Source organism: Phyllobates terribilis, unplaced genomic scaffold, assembly GCF_046119375.1.
Source record: "Phyllobates terribilis strain yellow unplaced genomic scaffold, ASM4611937v1 Scaffold_11__3_contigs__length_659146591, whole genome shotgun sequence".
NCBI classification, from domain to species: Eukaryota; Metazoa; Chordata; class Amphibia; order Anura; family Dendrobatidae; genus Phyllobates; species Phyllobates terribilis.
The window spans coordinates 608,835,721-608,853,060 of NW_027362771.1; the positions used below are offsets into that span (position 1 = coordinate 608,835,721).

Below are 17,340 nucleotides of genomic sequence, written 5' to 3' on the forward strand. Positions count from 1 at the left end.
CAAGTCAGGAATGTAGACGTCCCGTCCCGTGTCACTAAAACTGATTTCTCACATCTTATCCCTAACACCATTAACATGACACTCACAATTTGAAGCAACACTAATGTCTACTTCATTTGTGATCGCCTTCTTCAGGGCGCTATGTATAAGCGAATTAGCCCCTCAATCCAAAATTACCACCAGTGGAGGCTTATTACACCAGGAAGTAGTCATAGCCAATAATGCATTACGTCTACACTTACACCAATCGAAAACGGTTCCAGCTGGCAGGGGTACTTGGGTACTTCTACAACCCACAAACGGTACACTGAGTCGGGTAACAATAGTAAAAACATATCTAACCATCAGATCACAAAGTAATTGCTTCCTATCACACATTGATGGAACGCCATTATCAAGATACCTGTTCCAAACTATATTTAATAAATGCATAACATCGGCAGGGAACAACCCCAAAGATTACGGGACACACTCATTCCGCATAGGTGCGGCCACGGAAGCAGCAAGAGCAGGACTGTCAGAAACGGAAGTTCAGAGGATAGGGAGATGGCGATCCACGTGTTTGGCGAGATACATTAGACCGGACTTGTTATCCTAACGTGGTTTGTTTCTTTTACAGGTGACGCTAAGCCAACAGTGTGAGTGATAGGCCACTCGTATATATATTGGGCACAAAAAAGGGCGAAAGTCCACCCAGGCGGGAGGAAATTAGAGTTTCATAACACATATTTCAACTGGAGAGGTATTAGAGGCCTGCTATGGCCACAGGTACTAATGGAGGTAATCAAGGTAGGGAGAGAAGCAAGAGGTCCGGTCATCTTAGTTATACAGGCCGGGGTAAACAACCTAGGTCATCACAAGGGCGCATAACTAATTTCAATAATGAAACTAGACACTGAGCGCTTCAGAGAATTTTTCACAAAATTAGCTATAGTATGGTCAGAGATTGTGCCAATAGCGGTATGGCAAGGTGCGCGAGACATCACGGCCATCGAATGGACAAGGCGGGTAATAAATATTCGGATGGCAAAATTTAGAAGAGACAGAGGCGGTGTAGTGATACGACACCGACAACTGGAAGGAGATAAAGCAGGCCTCATACGGCCCGACTGTGTTCACTTAATAGATATTGGACTGGACATCTTCCTGTCAGGACTCCAGGACGGAGTGGAACAAGCGTTAAGAGTGATGGGTGGGGGTCAGAGTCCTGCATACGAGTACGCTGGATCCTCCGTGGCCTGGAAATAGAAAGGACATGTTGGAGAGTTACACTTGTTGGCCAACTTGCCGGAGTGGGGACCCAGGGCATGCTGCAACAAGCTGAATTATTTTAGAAATAAAATGCCTTTCTAATGGAATGAGTATAAATAGTTAATAAAGCTGTGACCGATCCTCACCCATCCAGTTGTAAGAGTTACATTATTGTATTGTCCATGAAAGGGGGGCGGTAGGGGGGCTGAGCGTCTGGGTTTGGTTGGGGGTCCCCACAGTCTGCCTAGGCTAGATGCATTTAAAAATTCTTATTAGATACACAGGCGGTGCAGCTTGCTTCGCAGCTGGGCTACTACGCCCAAAGTATTGCCCAGGCTAGATGCAGTTAAAAATTCTACGCTGACTAACAGACACTGAAGATTTGGAGCAGACCTCTGAGTAAACAGTTCTTCAGACTCAACCATCTGTGTTAGCGTAAGCCATAGTGTCTGTAGTTTCTTACAGTTAAAAGGGGAGGGGGGTGCGACCCAACCCACCTGGAATTGACGATGCCATTGTCACGTAAGACACAGCAAGGGGACTCCCAAAATTGTGGCACAGACACCACTTAACCCTAGAATGCATACCTGTGGCCTTGCAGTCCCGCCCAGTTAATTGTTTTCTATTTTCTGCAAGATTACTTTAGTTAGAATTTTGAAACTCTAGGTATTCTTCATGTATATAGTTGTTTGTCATTTGAGTTTGAGTTATTCCATGTTATTTGCACACGGGCCTAAAGGGCCCGAGGTATGTGAAAGTGTAGATTTTTATGGTCATGCGTTCTAGGGTTAAGTGGCATCAATTGCCCCACTGTTGCTTAAAACGGTTGGTGAGGTGATTTTACCAAATCCCCAAGCTTTTAGTCTCCCAAGGATGACACAGGGGTAGAAATGTTCTTGCGAATCCATGATTTGTTCATCTTTATGAACGTGAGTCTGTCTACATTCTCAGTGGACAGCCGCGTGCGCTTATCTGTCAGCACACCACCAGCAGCGCTGAACACACGTTCAGAGAGAACGCTGGCTGCATGGCATGACAAGATCTCCAAGGTGTGAGTGGCGAGCTCCGGCGATTTTTCCAGACTGGAATACCAAAATGAGCAAGGGTCCAGTGACACAGTCATGGCTTCGATGTTCACTTGGAGATTCTCCTGTACCATCCTCTCTAGGCATTGACTATGTGTCAGACTTCTTGTCTCCTGTGGCCTTGCAAAGGATGGTCTAAAAAAGTGGTGAAACGATTCCACAAAATTGCTGTTACCAGCAGATACTGTGTTACTGTTACTGTTTGAGTGATGTAGACTCTACAGTCCCACCGTTGGCAAGTTAGAACTGTGAGATTCACTACGTGCACCACTGGTGTTTGTGGAAAAGCACATGTAAGATTCTGCAACAGCGTCTGCAGATACTCCTGCATTCGTCAATACCTTTTTATGGCAGGAATTATTTCGGCAAATATACTTTTGTACCGGGGATCTAAGATTGTGGCAACCCAGTAGTCAGGATTACTTCGAATTCTGACAATCCGGGGGTCATGTTGCAGGTAGTGCAGCAAGAAGGCACTCATGTGTCTTGCGCATCCAGAAGGACCAAGTCCTTGTTGTGTTGGTAGCGAGGTAAGAATCATGCTTCCTTCCTCTGCCCTCTCCCTCCAACCTCGCACAACAGAAATGTGATCAAGGTCTCCCTCATCTGATGAGTCTTCCATGCCCATCGCCAGTTCGTCCTCCACTTCTTCCTCGGCTCCTTCACCTTCCTCAACAGTTTGGCTGCTACCATGCGCCCTGGTTAATCCCTCTCCCCCACCCTCCCATGCCTGCCGCCTTGGTGCTGCCAACCGTCTGGACCTTGGAGATGTTATCCCTTCTGCATACGACTCCTCCTCTACTTCCTCCACCTCCTCTTGTCCCACCACCTGACTCTGAATTCTGTTTAATGTGTGCTCCAGCATGTAAATCACCGGAATAGTCATGCTAATAATGGCATCGTCGTCAGCACTAAACATCTTTGTCGCCATTTCAAAACTGTGCAGAAGGGTGTGTGGCGCCCCTGAGGGTTCAGTCGCCACAGAGTTACTGCATCTCACCCAGAGGTGTGGTATCTCACCCTCAGGTAAGGAAGGCGTATGGCTCGGGACCCTAACTCCTGCATCCAACACATACCCGCAGTGGGGGTAGGGCGAGATTGCTCCTAAGGGAGAGCACAGTCCCAGGTCCCTAGCTGGTTTGAGGGTCCTATGTAGTGGGTGCTTAGGGGAGCAGCTTAGGGGAGCACATGACAAGGAGAGTATAAATAGGAAGCCATCTTAGAAAGAGCAAGCCAGACAGAGGAGGAAAAGTGACAGGAGCAGAGACTAGGCATGAGCTCTGCTCCGGAGGCGGGCCTAGCCTGGGAGGCCCAGGACTGAAGGAGAGAAGAGAGGAGTGGGAGCTGGAAGGCTCCAGGAACCGAAGGGACCCTATGGCTACGGGCTGTGCAGAAGGCCACCCGTACTCCCGCTGCTACCAGGAGGTAGAGGGGTCAGGCCAGATAAGGGGAACCGGTCCCTCAACTAGAGGAGAAAAAGCAAGGCTCAACTAGAAACCGGAGGCTGCTGCATTTCATGTACTGCAGGCCAAAGTCCACACCAATCTCACTAAGAAGGTAGCCACATAGGACCCAGGGGACGAAACACACGTCACCCGCCAAGGCCCGAGGATACCGGATAGAAGTGTCACTGGGTGTGAGGTGCAGGGAGAAGGCCAGAGAAAGGACACACAGAAGGGGGTCCTGCTAAGTACTCCGGAGCTATCTGGGGGTGGACTGAGCCCCTCACTGAGTATGCACAGCATGACGGGGGAGATTGCTCTGGTACCTGTAATCTGGACTACAACAACTGTGAGTAATATCTTGAGACGGCATCACACGGACTCTGTGTTCATTACTGACTCCCTGCACTACAACCACCATCATCCACCCACACTGCCCTGAAGCTACACTATTCCTGTGGTGAGTAATAATACCGTTGCTGCAAAACCACCAGCTTCAGAGGACTGTTCCGCAGCGACGGCCCCTTTGGCCGCACTCCACAGGTGGCGTAGTCAGACATTATAAAATCCATATATACAAATTACCCTTGGATTGACCGCCCTGGGTCACGGACTGGGTCACCGCCACAGTGACTACAACCCCCAGCGTTTACCGGCCTGGCACAGGGTACCCCATGGCCCAGGGGGCGCGTCAACTTCATAGGTCCCTGATCTGAGACCACTCCTGCAGCGTGATTTGCCCCACCTCTGGATCTCGTTGGCCCAGGCTATACGTCAGAACGTATTGCACCAGGGCTTGTCGGTGCTGCCACAGTCGCTGCAACATGTGCAGAGTTGAATTCCACCGTGTCGGCACATCGCATTTCAGCCGGTGAACTGGCAGGCCCAACGACTTCTGTAGAGATGTAAGTCGTTGAACTGCGGGATGCGAACGGCGGATGTGAGAACACATCAACCGTGCCCTCTGCAGAAGGCCATCTAGTCCGGGATAGTGGGCTAAAAATTGCTGGACAACCAGGTTCAACACATGAGCCATACAAGGCATGTGTGTGACATTGCCCCGGAGAAGTGCCGCACCCAGGTTTGCAGCATTGTCGCACATGGCCTTCCCTGGTTGCAAGTCCAGTGGAGACAACCTTTCATGAAACTGGGTCTCCAGAGCTGACCACAACTCCTCAGCTGTGTGACTCACATTTCCCAGACATTTCAAAGTAAACACTGATGCCGTTGAGACCTGCTGCCAGCATAGTAAGGAGGTGTGCAGGATTCCTTCTGCGCAGTTAGAAAGGAGGTGGCATTACCAGACAGGCTTTGGGTGCAGGTGGAGGACCGAGAGGAGGTTGAGGAGGCAGAAGCAGTGAAGGAACTTCGAGATAAAGAGGATTGACCCACAACTCGTGGGGACGGTAAGACTTGGACAGCAGCCCCTTGTTCTGCTGTCACCATAGTTACCCAGTGCCCAGTCAGCGACATGTAACGCCCCTGTCAATGCCTTCTCGTCCAAGTGTCTGTGATGAAGTGCACCCTGTCACACACAGAGTTTCTCAAAGAAGCAGTGATGTTGTGTGCGACATGCTAGTGGAGCGCAGGCACACCTTTCTTTGAGAAGTAGTGCCGACTGGGCATCTGGTACTGTGACGGACATAAGGTCTTGAAAATCCTCTGTGTCCTCCAGGTGGAAAGGCAGCATTTCTGTAGCCAACAGCTTGCAGATGGTGAAATTCAACCTCTAAGCTTTCTCATGGCTAGGGGGAAATGGTCTTTTACTTTTCCACATCTGAGGGACCGAGGGCTGGCTGTTGTGCTTAGACGGTGTTGAGTAGGGTGTCCCCGGCAAACTGCCGGTCTGTGAGGAAGATGCAGGCGGACATGTTAGGTTGCCTTGATCCAAAGGTGGTGCTCTCGATGTCGGAGAGCGCTCAACACTAGCAGGTGTTTCCACTTTCCAATGAACTGATGACCTGCCAATCACACTGGCTGTTGCGGGTAAAGAGGTGGCAGGTCTTCGTCCAAAAACATGTGTGACTGCTGTCCCCCCAGTCACAGAGGATGAAGAGGCTGCGGATGACAAGATGGGGCAGACGGTGGTTGGCCCAGCCGGCTATGCCGCATTGTAGCACAGTGAGCTTCCCACTGCAACTTATGCTTCATATCCATGTGACGGTACATGCATGAAGTACTCAAACTATGGATTTTTTGGCCTCTACTTAGCTTTTGCTGACAAATATTACAGATAACACGAGTTGGGTCATCCTTATCGATCTGAATAAATGCCCCGGCTATGCAAGGCTTAGAGCCCATGTGACCTGAAGAGCCACTACGACTTGTGGTCAGAGGCAGAGTTGTGGTTGAGGATGCAGTTGTTGACGTGCTTCCAGTACTCCGTCTCTGCTCAGGAAGGCGCAACCTAACCTCGTCGTCAATAGCATCTGTGATGCCCCGCTGCGCTTGGTATCACAGATCCTAGAAGAGTGCATTGATGGAATCCTCCACAAGAGGCCCCCATAAACATTCACACATCTCCACCTTCAACCTCAGACCAGCAGAGGGAGCCCATTAGGGATATAAATAGGGAAGGTGGAGCAAGGCAGTTCAGTTACTCTGAAGAGTTCCTGCAGTAGAGAAGCCTAAGAGAGGTCAGTCTGCAGTGGAGCTCAGTCTAGTCTAGAGAACGCAGTTAATAGTTCAGCAGTGGAGCACGAGGCTCCTGCTTGCTAGATTCAGGGAGCCCAGATAGAGCTTAAGGTGTGCCGGTGCCGTAAGATCAGTGAAGCGTGGCAAGCTGCCGTTAGTGTGTATAGCCTAGTGAGGGCCCGAGTAGGCCGAAGGCGAGTGGCGAGTTAGTACATAAGGGGCAGAGGAGCTTAACCAGCTCACCCCGAAGCATTTACCGGACACAGGATCCGAGCTTACTGGTATCTCTATGACCCAGTAAGGCAATACCGGAATCCCTGGAGAACTACAAGTCCCAGGATCGCTAAGGTGCTGATATGTAACAGAGCCAGGAGACGCTTAGGCCCCGCATACTGGGAGCGTGAACTCCAAGAGAAGGCCCTACCACAAGGTCAGCCAGCGCAGGACAGAGACAAAGTTAGGCCTAGCTCCAGGCAGGTCAGAAACTTACTACGCAGAGGCAAGAAACAGGAGGCCCTACACCCGCTCATTGTGGAGGATCCTGATATGCACCCTTCACCCTACAGTGCTCCGGGATGTGCCTGAATTTCCACCAGTAAAAGGTACTGAAGTGACTACCGTGTCCGTTCCCGTTCTTGCTCTGACCCAGCTGGGTCTCGAATGTCCTGCATTCCCCCTGCATACGCTGCCCTGAGACCTAGCTCCACCTGTGGGGAGCTATACCATCGAGCTGCCTTATCACCGGCCTCAGTGGACTGCTGCAGCGCTGGTGCTTGTCACCAGATACCACAGGTGGCGTCATGAACTCTTATAAAATTAACAATTATCCACCCTTTTAAAGAGAGACCCCAGGGTACGGCTCAGGGAGCCGACCACCGTGACATCCCCAAGGCCAGGCAAATGCCCGGGTACCGAGTCATCCCCATCCCCAGGGCTAGTCACATCCTCCTCCACCTCCTCTGCTGACCTCATCGACTGGCTGACTGTGGGTTGACAGTAAGTGGGATCTCCAACCTCGTCATCATCACCCTGTGTGTTATCACACCCGTCGTCCTCAGAGCCAACCTCTTCCTGCCCTAACCGAAAAGTCAAGTTGTCGCTCCAATCAGGTATTTGAGTCTCATCATCGTCTTCATCACTGTCTCCACCAACAGGAGTTACAGTTTGGGAACAAGGGTCTACATTATGCTCAGAACCTTCTTCATCTGGTCCTGTATCCGACTTATAAAGATTCTGGGCATCAGATCAGATCATTTCCTCATCTGGATTAACAGAAGCTCTGGAGCAGACCTCCGTTTCCCAGGCTATAGTATGAGTAAACAGCTGTGCAGACTCAACCATCTGTGTTACCCCATACTCAGACGGGCAGCTGGAGACTTGGGAGCTGTGAGGAAGCAAGTGCGATTGGGTTGACACCTCTGAGGACTGGAGTATTTGTGATGTTGAAATTGAGGTGATGGAGAGCCCACTTGAAGGAGCACTTGATATCCGTTGAAGCACCTGCTGTTTTTGTGCCTCATCTAGAATTTGTAGCGATGGGCGTGTCCGTAAGAATGGGATCGTATCACATTGTCCACGAAAAAAAAGTCGACATCTTAGTTTGGCTGGAAGATGGTCTTTCTTCTGCAGATGTTACTCCCCCCCCCCACCGTTGGGGGCCTCGACCCACCGGCGGACAGGCACCAGTATTGGGATAGGGGGGCTGGCCGTCAGGGTCCACCGCGGCTCTGGCACAAACCCGGCGACACAGAGGTGGCACGGGCAGGAACGGACTGGCCGTGTCGGCTTCTCACTTTTTGGATTTTAGAAGGGCATGACATGCCTATATCTGTGTCTCCCACTCCTTTTACTCCTCCACCTCTTTTCTTTTCGCATGACTATATGTACTTGTCACTTTTCCATGTGTTAGTTGTGTCTTCTGAGCAATTTGTCAGCTTTTGGACACCTTTGAAGGTGTTTTCTATGTGTTTCTATGTGTTTTTGTTTGCCTGCCATTGGTTTTAACGGTGTTCGAAGGTGTTCGACGAACAGTTCGACGAACACACGGGAGTTCGACGAACCGAACCGAACTCGAACACTACGGGGGTGGCTCAACACTAATCTTTAGATATGAACCCTTCTTTCCAACTGATATTTATTTTTTTGTTCCTTTTTATCAAGTTTTTAAGTTCAGTATTCAGCCATCCTGGTCTCCATAAATGCTTTCCATTCTTCCTTTTTTTCGGGATTGTTACTGATTGTGCAGTAAGAATTTAATTTAGCAAAATTTTCATACTTCCTGGACATTTCTTTTCTTTAGAACATCCTACCTTTCCTTCCTTTTTACTGAGTCCATTAAAAACTGCATTTCTACAGTCCAATCTTAAAATCTCAGTTTTCGCAGGTTTTCCTCCTTTTGTAGTACAAAATGATAAGATAGCATGATCGCTGCCTCCTAAGTTCTCAATCCCCTTTACTTCCTCAACCGTTTCCTAATTTTTGGTAAAAATTTGATCCAAATAAATAATGGCAGCAGTGGGATTTGAACCCACTCCTCCAGAGAGACTGGAGCCTAAATCCAGCACCTTAGACCACTCGGCCACGCTACCTCATATAGATGCTCAAAGTTATTTATATCAGAAGTTTGCTTTTGATGTAAGTGGCAGAAAATATTTTATATCCAATTCGACAAAAAGACCAATGTTATTATGCAACAGCAACATAATTATCAGGGATTTGTTTGTGCAATGACTCTGGGGCACCATTTTACAAAACATATGACTTGTATCCAGATATTTAACTAATCTTTCCTCTGTTGGCTTATCCGCTAATTTTTAGATATCACTGAATTAGGTGGTATAGATTACCTGCTATGATCTCCCATTTACAGGACACTCAAACATGAAGGATTCCTACACCCCTGCCTGTACGTAACAGATAATCAGAATCAGCAGCAAGGAAGACATTATACAGCAGTGCAGAGCAGTGTAGCTGTGAATCCATCACTAGGGTGACTTACTGGAAAGCAGCAGAAGCAGCAGTCCTCTGTTTATGTTTGCTAATCACTCTGCTCATCCTGTGTTGATAAACCTAAAAAGGCAGCAGGGATATGAGCTAGCAGTTAGACTTCTTTTGACCAAGATTGATTTTGGCAAATCTTGAGAATGATTGATCATTGATTTAACTGACATAGATGTAACAAGGATCGTAAATTATGTAAATAATTCTGATGCCTAAAGCCAACATGACCACTCATATGCAGTATTCATACGTATGACTTGTTCACATGTTCCTTTTCTTCTACAGCACAGTGAAGATCACTTGATGTTACATTTGCTTTCTTATAGAACACAGAAAAATAGGAATTTAAAAGTTCAGTCTTCTCAACATCATTATTGACCACTATTATTATTATTATTATTATTATTTATTATTATAGCGCCATTTATTCCATGGCGCTTTACATGTGATAGGGATATACATAACCAAAGCATTTACATAATCTTAACAAAACGAGTCAGCGACTGGTACAGGAGGAGCGAGGACCCTGCCCACGAGGGCTCACAGTCTACAAGGGATGGGTGAGGATACAGTAGGTGAGGGTAGAGCTGGTCGTGCAGTGGTGTTTACTGCAGGTTGTAGGCTTGTCGGAAGAGGTGGGTCTTCAGGTTCCTTTTGAAGGTTTCCACGGTCGGCGAGAGTCTGATATGTTGGGGTAGAGAGTTCCAGAGTAGGGGGGAAGCACGGGAGAAATCTTGTATATGATTGTGGTAGGAGGAGATAAGAGGGGAGTAGAGCAGGAGATCTTGTGAGGATCGGAGGTTGCGTGCAGGTAAGTACCGGGAGACTAGGTCACAGATGTATGGGGGAGACAGGATGTGGATGGCTTTGTATGCCATGGTTAGAGTTTTGAACTGAATTCTCTGGGCAATAGGGAGCCAGTGAAGGGATTGACAGAGAGGAGAGGCCGGGGAATAGCGGGGGGACAGGTGGATTAGTCGAGCAGCAGAGTTTAGGATAGATTGGAGAGGTGCAAGAGTGTTGGAAGGGATGCCACGGAGCAGGAGGTTGCAGTAGTCGAGGCGGGATATGATGAGGGCATGCACTAGTGTTTTTGCAGAGTCTTTGCTGAGGAATGCACGGATCCGGGAGATGTTTTTGAGTTGGAGTCGGCAGGAGGTGGAAAGGGCTTGAATATGTGGCTTGAAGGAGAGATCAGAGTCCAGGGTTACCCAAAGGCAGCGAGCTTGTGGGACTGGGGAGAGTGAACAGCCATTGACGTTGATAGATAGGTCGGATGGGGGATGTGAATGAGAGGGTGGAAAGATGATGAACTCTGTTTTATCCATGTTGAGTTTTAGAAACCTGTCGGAGAAGAAGGATGAGATGGCAGACAGACATTGTGGGATTCTGGTTAGTAGGGAGGAGATATCGGGTCCAGAGAGGTAGATCTGTGTGTCGTCAGCATAGAGGTGATACTGAAAGCCGTGAGACTCTATGAGCTGTCCCAGGCCGAAGGTGTAGATGGAGAAGAGCAGAGGTCCTAGAACTGAACCTTGGGGGACACCGACAGATAGGGGGCGAGATGAGGAGGTGGTGCGTGAGTGGGAGACGCTGAATGTCCTGTCTGTTAAGTATGAGGAGATCCAAGATAGAGCCAAGTCCGTGATGCCAAGAGATGAGAGAATCTGGAGTAAGAGGGAATGGTCCACTGTGTCAAAGGCAGATGACAGGTCCAGAAGGAGGAGGATGGAGTAGTGTCGCTTGGATTTGGCATTTAGTAGGTCGTTGGTGACTTTGGTCAGGGCAGTTTCAGTCGAGTGATGCGGTCGGACCATTAGTGTTGAGTGATACCTTCCGATATCGGCAAATATCGGATCGGATTGGATTGGACCGATACCCGAAAAGTATTGGATATCGCCGATTCCGATACCGGAAACCAATGCATGTCAATGGGACAGAAATATCGGAATGAAAATAAACCCTTTCTTTCATTGTAGGTTAATTCTCCATGAAGGAAAACAACTAAGAATAATGTAGAATGTATTGGGGGAGGTGGGGGAGACAATAAAGGCATAGAGGTTTAGCCCAATCAAATGGAATAGCAGGAATTAATATTTTTTTAAAGACGTTCTGAGTTATGGAAATATTGACTATGTTAAGTATTTTTATATTTTGTCAGATATTTATGTTCACTACTTCCATGCTCTTCACCTTCTTTTTTACTTCTCCAACACTTTCTCCTTCATCATCCTCAGCATCAGCATCTTTTTCATCCACTTCTTCTTCACCTTCTTCATCTTCTTCTTCACCTTCTTCGTATTATTCTTTTTTTTTACATTCTTCATATTCTTCTTATTCAACTATTATTCTTCTTCATATTCTACTTCTTCATCATATTCTTCATATTCTTATTTGTGACATATTCTTATTTTATTCCTGTAGTTGTTATCTATAAAAGTATGAACATTACACCTTTCGTTCTGCCCGTCACAAAAGATTTGCAACAGGATTTGTCCGCGCTCAGTTTGGCCTGCAGCAGCAGGTCTTTTCCAGTGGCACCATGAGGAGGAATGGACTCACCCCCATACATTGCTTAGTCATCTTCTGCTTATAATTTAGATATTATCTTTTGCTCTGATTTTTAGTCTTATGCTTAATGTTCTTCCGCTTTTTGTTCTGCAGCTTCTTGTACTTCTGCTTCTTGGTTTTCTGTCCCTTGTTCTTCTGTATCTTGGTGGTTGTCTTCTCTTCTTTGTCCTCTTGGTCAACTTCTTCAGGGTCATCTTCTTGGTCTTCTTTGGGTTGGTCTTCAGGGTCCTCGTCTTCAGGGTCCTCATCTTCGGGGTCCTCGTCTTCTTCGGGGTGGTCTTCATGATCCTCGTCTTCTTCGGGGTGGTCTTCAGGTTCCTCGTCTTCAGGGTCGTCGTCTTCGGGATCCTCGTCTTCTTTGGGTTGGTCTTCAGGGTCCTCGCCTTCAGGGTACTCATCAGGGAGATCCAGAGTAATTACCAAGAACCATTTCAAAAATCTTGAACTTGGAAATGTAGCAGAAGGTACAAGAAGGCTGAGGAACTACCGAGGACCAGCTGACGGTACTGGAACCCGGATGGGTAGCAGAAGGTACAAGAGCCAATGGAACTATCGAGGACCAGCTGACGGTACTGGAACTCGGTTACTAAGCAGGATGTACCTGTGCCAGAAAGCACTACCAAGGACCAGCAGACATTGGTGGAACTTGGATACCGAGAAGGAGGCACCTAATCCAAAGGCACTGCCGAGAACCAGCTGACGGTACTAGAACCTGGATGGGTAGCAGAAGGTACCCATGTAAAAAAAAGTTTCAAGGCCGCGAGACGGCCGCAGTTACCGAAACCCACTGTCCTACAGGGCGTGCTTGTCCTATTGGCACTATGGAACCAGCCTTCATTGCCAGATGCCGCAGACCACATAGGAGTCACCTAAACTGCAGGCACCATAGAGTCGGCTAACTCGACCGCAACACGACAGGACAACGCATTGGAGGCAAAGTGACGTTGACACTACCCGGAAAGAGCTGGCGTGCTGGAACCTTGCCGGGCAGGAGGGAGTACCCGTGCCAAAGACACTGCCGAGAACCAGCTGACGGTACTGGAACCCGGATGGGTAGTAGAAGGTACAAGAGCAAATGGAACTACCGAGGACCAGCTTACGGTACTGGAACCCGGATGGGTAGCAGAAGGTACAAGAGCCAATGGAACTACCGAAGACCAGCTGACGGTACTGGAACTCGGTTACTAAGCAGGAGTTACCTGTGCCAGAAAGCACTACCAAGGACAATCAGACGGTGGTGGAACTTGGATACCGAGAAGGAGGCACCTAAGCCAAAGGCACTGCCGAGAGCCAGCTGACGGTACTGGAACCCGGATGTGTAGGAGAAGGTACCCATGTAAAAAAAAGTTTTAAGGCCGCGAGCCGGCCGCAGTTACCAAAACCCACAGTTCTACAGGGGGTGCTTGTCCTATTGACACTATGGAACCAGCCTTCATTGCCAGATCCCACAGCCCACATAGGAGTCACCTAAACTGCAGGCACCATAGAGTCGGCAAACCTGACTGCAACACGACAGGACAATGCATTGGAGGCAAAGTGACGTTGACACTACCTGGAAACAGCTGGCGTGCTGGAACAAAACTGGGAAGGAGGGAGTACCCGTGCCAAAGACACTGCCGAGAACCAGCTGACGGTACTGGAACCCGGATGGGTAGTAGAAGGTAAAAGAGCAAATGAAACTACCGATGACCAGCTGACGGTACTGGAACCCGGATGGGTAGCAGAAGGTACAAGAGCCAATGGAACTACTGAAGACCAGCTGACGGTACTGGAACTCGGTTACTAAGCAGGAGGTACCTGTGCCAGAAAGCACAACCAAGGACCAGCAGACGTTGGTGGAACTTGGATACCGAGAAGGAGGCACCTAAGCCAAAGGCACTGCCGAGAACCAGCTGATAGTACTGGAACCCAGATGGGTAGTAGAAGGTACAAGAGCAAATTTAACTACTGAGGACCAGCTGACGGTACTGGAACCCGGATGGGTAGCAGAAGGTTCAAGATCCAATGGAACTACCAAAGACCAGCTGACAGTACTGGAACTCGGTTAGTAAGCAGGAGGTTCCTGTGCCAGAAAGCACTACCAAGGACCAGCAGACATTCGTGGAACTTGGATACCGAGAAGGAGGCACCTAAGCCAAAGGCACTGCCGAGAACCAGCTGACGGTACTGGAACCCGGATGGGTAGCAGAAAGTACCCATGTAAAAAAAAGTTTCAAGGCCGCGAGCCGGCCGCAGATACCAAAATCCACAGTGCTACAGGGTGTGCTTGTCCTATTGGCACTATGGAACCAGCCTTCATTGCCAGATCCGGCAGCCCACATAGGAGTCACCTAAACTGCAGGCACCATAGAGTCGGCTAACCCGACCGCAACATGACAGAACAATGCATTGGAGGCAAAGTGACCTTGACACTACCCGGAAACAGCTGGCGTGCTGGTACCAGGCTGGGCAGGAGGGAGTACTTGTGCCAAAGACACTACCGAGAACAAGCTGATGGTACTGGAACCTGGATGGGTAGCAGAAGGTACAAGAGCAAATGGAACTACCGAGGACCAGCTTACGGTACTGAAACCCGGATGGGTAGCATAAGGTACCCATGTAAAAAAAAGTTTCAAGGCCGCGAGCCGGCCGCAGTTACCAAAACCCACAGTCCTACAATGGGTGCTTGTCCTATAGGCACTATGGAACCAGCCTTCATTGCCAGATCCCGCAGCCCACATAGGAGTCACCTAAACTGCAGGCACCATAGAGTCGGCTAACCCGACCGCAACACGACAGGACAAGGCATTGAAGGCAAAGTGACGTTGACACTACCCGGAAACAGCTGGCGTGCTGGAACCAGGCTGGGCAGGAGGGAGTACCCGTGCCAAAGACACTGCTGGGAAACAGCTTGCGGTGCTGGAACTCAGGGTAAATACTAAAAACAGAGTGGAGCGAGAGGCGTAATTGGAGCAACTTTAAAATCTGCAGTAGTGTGAATGTGGACAGAGCAGGAGAATTTGCCGGGCACACAACTGGGGAACAGCTGACGTTACTGAACCCCAATAACACTGGAGCAAGCGTTGACTGTGTAGACAGCACTTCTGAGCAGCAACTAGCGGTATTGGAGCACAGGGTAAATACTAAAATGAGAGGAGCCAGAGGTGTAATTGGAGAAAGTTTTAAATCAGTAGTACAGTGGATGTGGACAAAGCAGGAGAATTTGCCGGACACACAGCTGGGGAACAGCTGACGTTACTGAACCCCAATAACACGGCAGCAAGTGTTGACTGTGCAGACGGCACTTCCGAGCGCCAACTGGCGGTGATGGAGCTCAGGGTTAATACTGAAAACAGAGGAGCCAGAGGTGTAATTGGAGCAACTTTAAAATCTGTAGTAGTGAGAATGTGGAATGCAGAAGAAATTGCCATCCACACAGCAGGGGAACAGCTGACGTTACTGAACCCCAATTACACGGCAGCAAGTGTTGACTGTGCAGACGGCACTTCTGAGCACCAACTGGTGGTGTTGGAGCTCAGGGATAACACTGAAAACAGAGGAGCCAGAGGTGTAATTGGAGCAACTTTAAAATCTGTAGTAGTAAGAATGTGGACAGAGCAGGAGAAATTGCAGTCCGCACAGCAGGGGAACAGCTGACGTTACTGAACCCCAATAATACGGCAGCAAGTGTTGACTGTGCAGACGGCACTTCCGAGCGCCAACTGGCGGTGTTGGAGCTCAGGGATTACAGTTCAGGTGTTAGAAACATGAACACAACAGGAGACCTGGATACTGTTGCCAACCAATTATTTATTCTGGAAGAGGACTGGCAAATTCATGAGAGATCCAGGCCTTGATAATTTTGAGAAAAGTAAGCCGGTGAATGTTATCGGAGGATAGTCGCATGCGACGGTCTTTTAGTACATCACCTGCGCACTAAAGACGCGTTCCGATAATACACTAGCAGCAGGGCAAGCTAGCACCTCCAATGCATACTGACTAAGCTCTGGCCATGTATCCAGCTTACAGATCCAAAACTTGAAGGGAGAAGAGCCATTAGGGAGTACACTAAGAGGACAAGACCTGTTGTCTGTCACCATCTGACGGAAACGTTGCCTCCTGCTGACTGGAGCCGTCTGTGATGGTGTAGACATTTGTGGCGGCGGGGACACAAAACTTTGCCACATTTCGGCCATACTGGTCTTGCCTTGTACTGAGGCGCTGCTTCTGCTCCCTCTTTTTGCAGAGCTTCCTCCACTGCCTCAACGCACTGAGCTGCTTTGTAAAGCACTAGCAGCACTGCTCTTGGTTGGAATGGAGAACATGATGGAATGCACCAGTGCGTCATGGTACTCCCGCATTTTACGCTCCCGGTTCAACGGTGTTATGAGGCTTTGTAAGTTGTCCCAGTAGCGAGGATCTAGGAGGGTGGACACCCAATAATGAGCCGTGTTGAGAATATGGGCGATGCGGTGGTCGTTTCTCAGGCACTGCAGCATGAAATAAACCATGTGCTGCAGACTGCCAACTGGCCAAGAAACGCTGTCCCCTGCTTGAGGCGTGATCTCTGCCTGCTCTGAATCACCCCACCCTTGCTCTAAATACTGACTACTAGAGCATTGTGTACCTTCCTCCTCTGGACAGATGTCTTCCCCATCCATTAACTCCTCCTCATCCTCCTCACAAAGTGTCCCCTGCCTAGGCTTTTGTGAGGAACCACGTTGCGCAGACTGTAGAGAAGCAGATGGCATTTGTGACTCCTCATCCTCCACCTATTCCAAAACCTCGTCCCTTAGTGCTTGCAGTGTTTTTTCAAGCAGGCAGATAAGGGGGATAGTCATGCTGACTAGTGCATCATCCGCACTCGCCATCCGCGTGGAATAATCGAAGGCACGCAAAAACTGGCAAATGTCCTTCATAGAGGCCCACTCAGTGGTGGTGAAGTGTGAACGGCGCGCACTGCGACTTGTTTGCGCCTGCTGCAGCTGGTGCTCCATTACTGCTGCCTGCTGCTCACAGAACCTCTCCAACATATGTAATGTTGAATTCCACCTGGTGGGTAGGTCACATATGATGCGATGTTCCAGAAGACGTAATCGGCGCTGCGGAGCTGCAATGCGTGATCTTGCGTTGCTGGAACGCCGCAAGTGAGCGCACTCTATGCGGACCTTGTGAAGCAGTGCATCAAGATCCGGATAGTCCCTCAAAAAACTCTGCACGACCAAGTTGAGCACATATGCCAGACATGGGATGTGAGTGAGGTTGCCTAGGCCCAGACCTGCACCAGATTTTGGCCATTGTCACTGACTACCATGCCTGGCTGGAGATTCGCTGGCACAAACCACACGTCGCTCTGCTGCTTGATGGCATTCCAGAGC

At 49.1% G+C, this 17,340-nt stretch overlaps 1 non-coding gene across 1 annotated transcript; it reads right to left on the reverse strand.

The window, feature by feature from the left end:
• Window positions 1-8,918: 8,918 nt before the first annotated feature.
• TRNAL-UAG (transfer RNA leucine (anticodon UAG)) lies at window positions 8,919-9,000 on the reverse strand. Its single transcript has one exon. It is a non-coding gene; the product is annotated as a tRNA-Leu (tRNA).
• Between the last annotated feature and the right edge of the window lie 8,340 nt (window positions 9,001-17,340).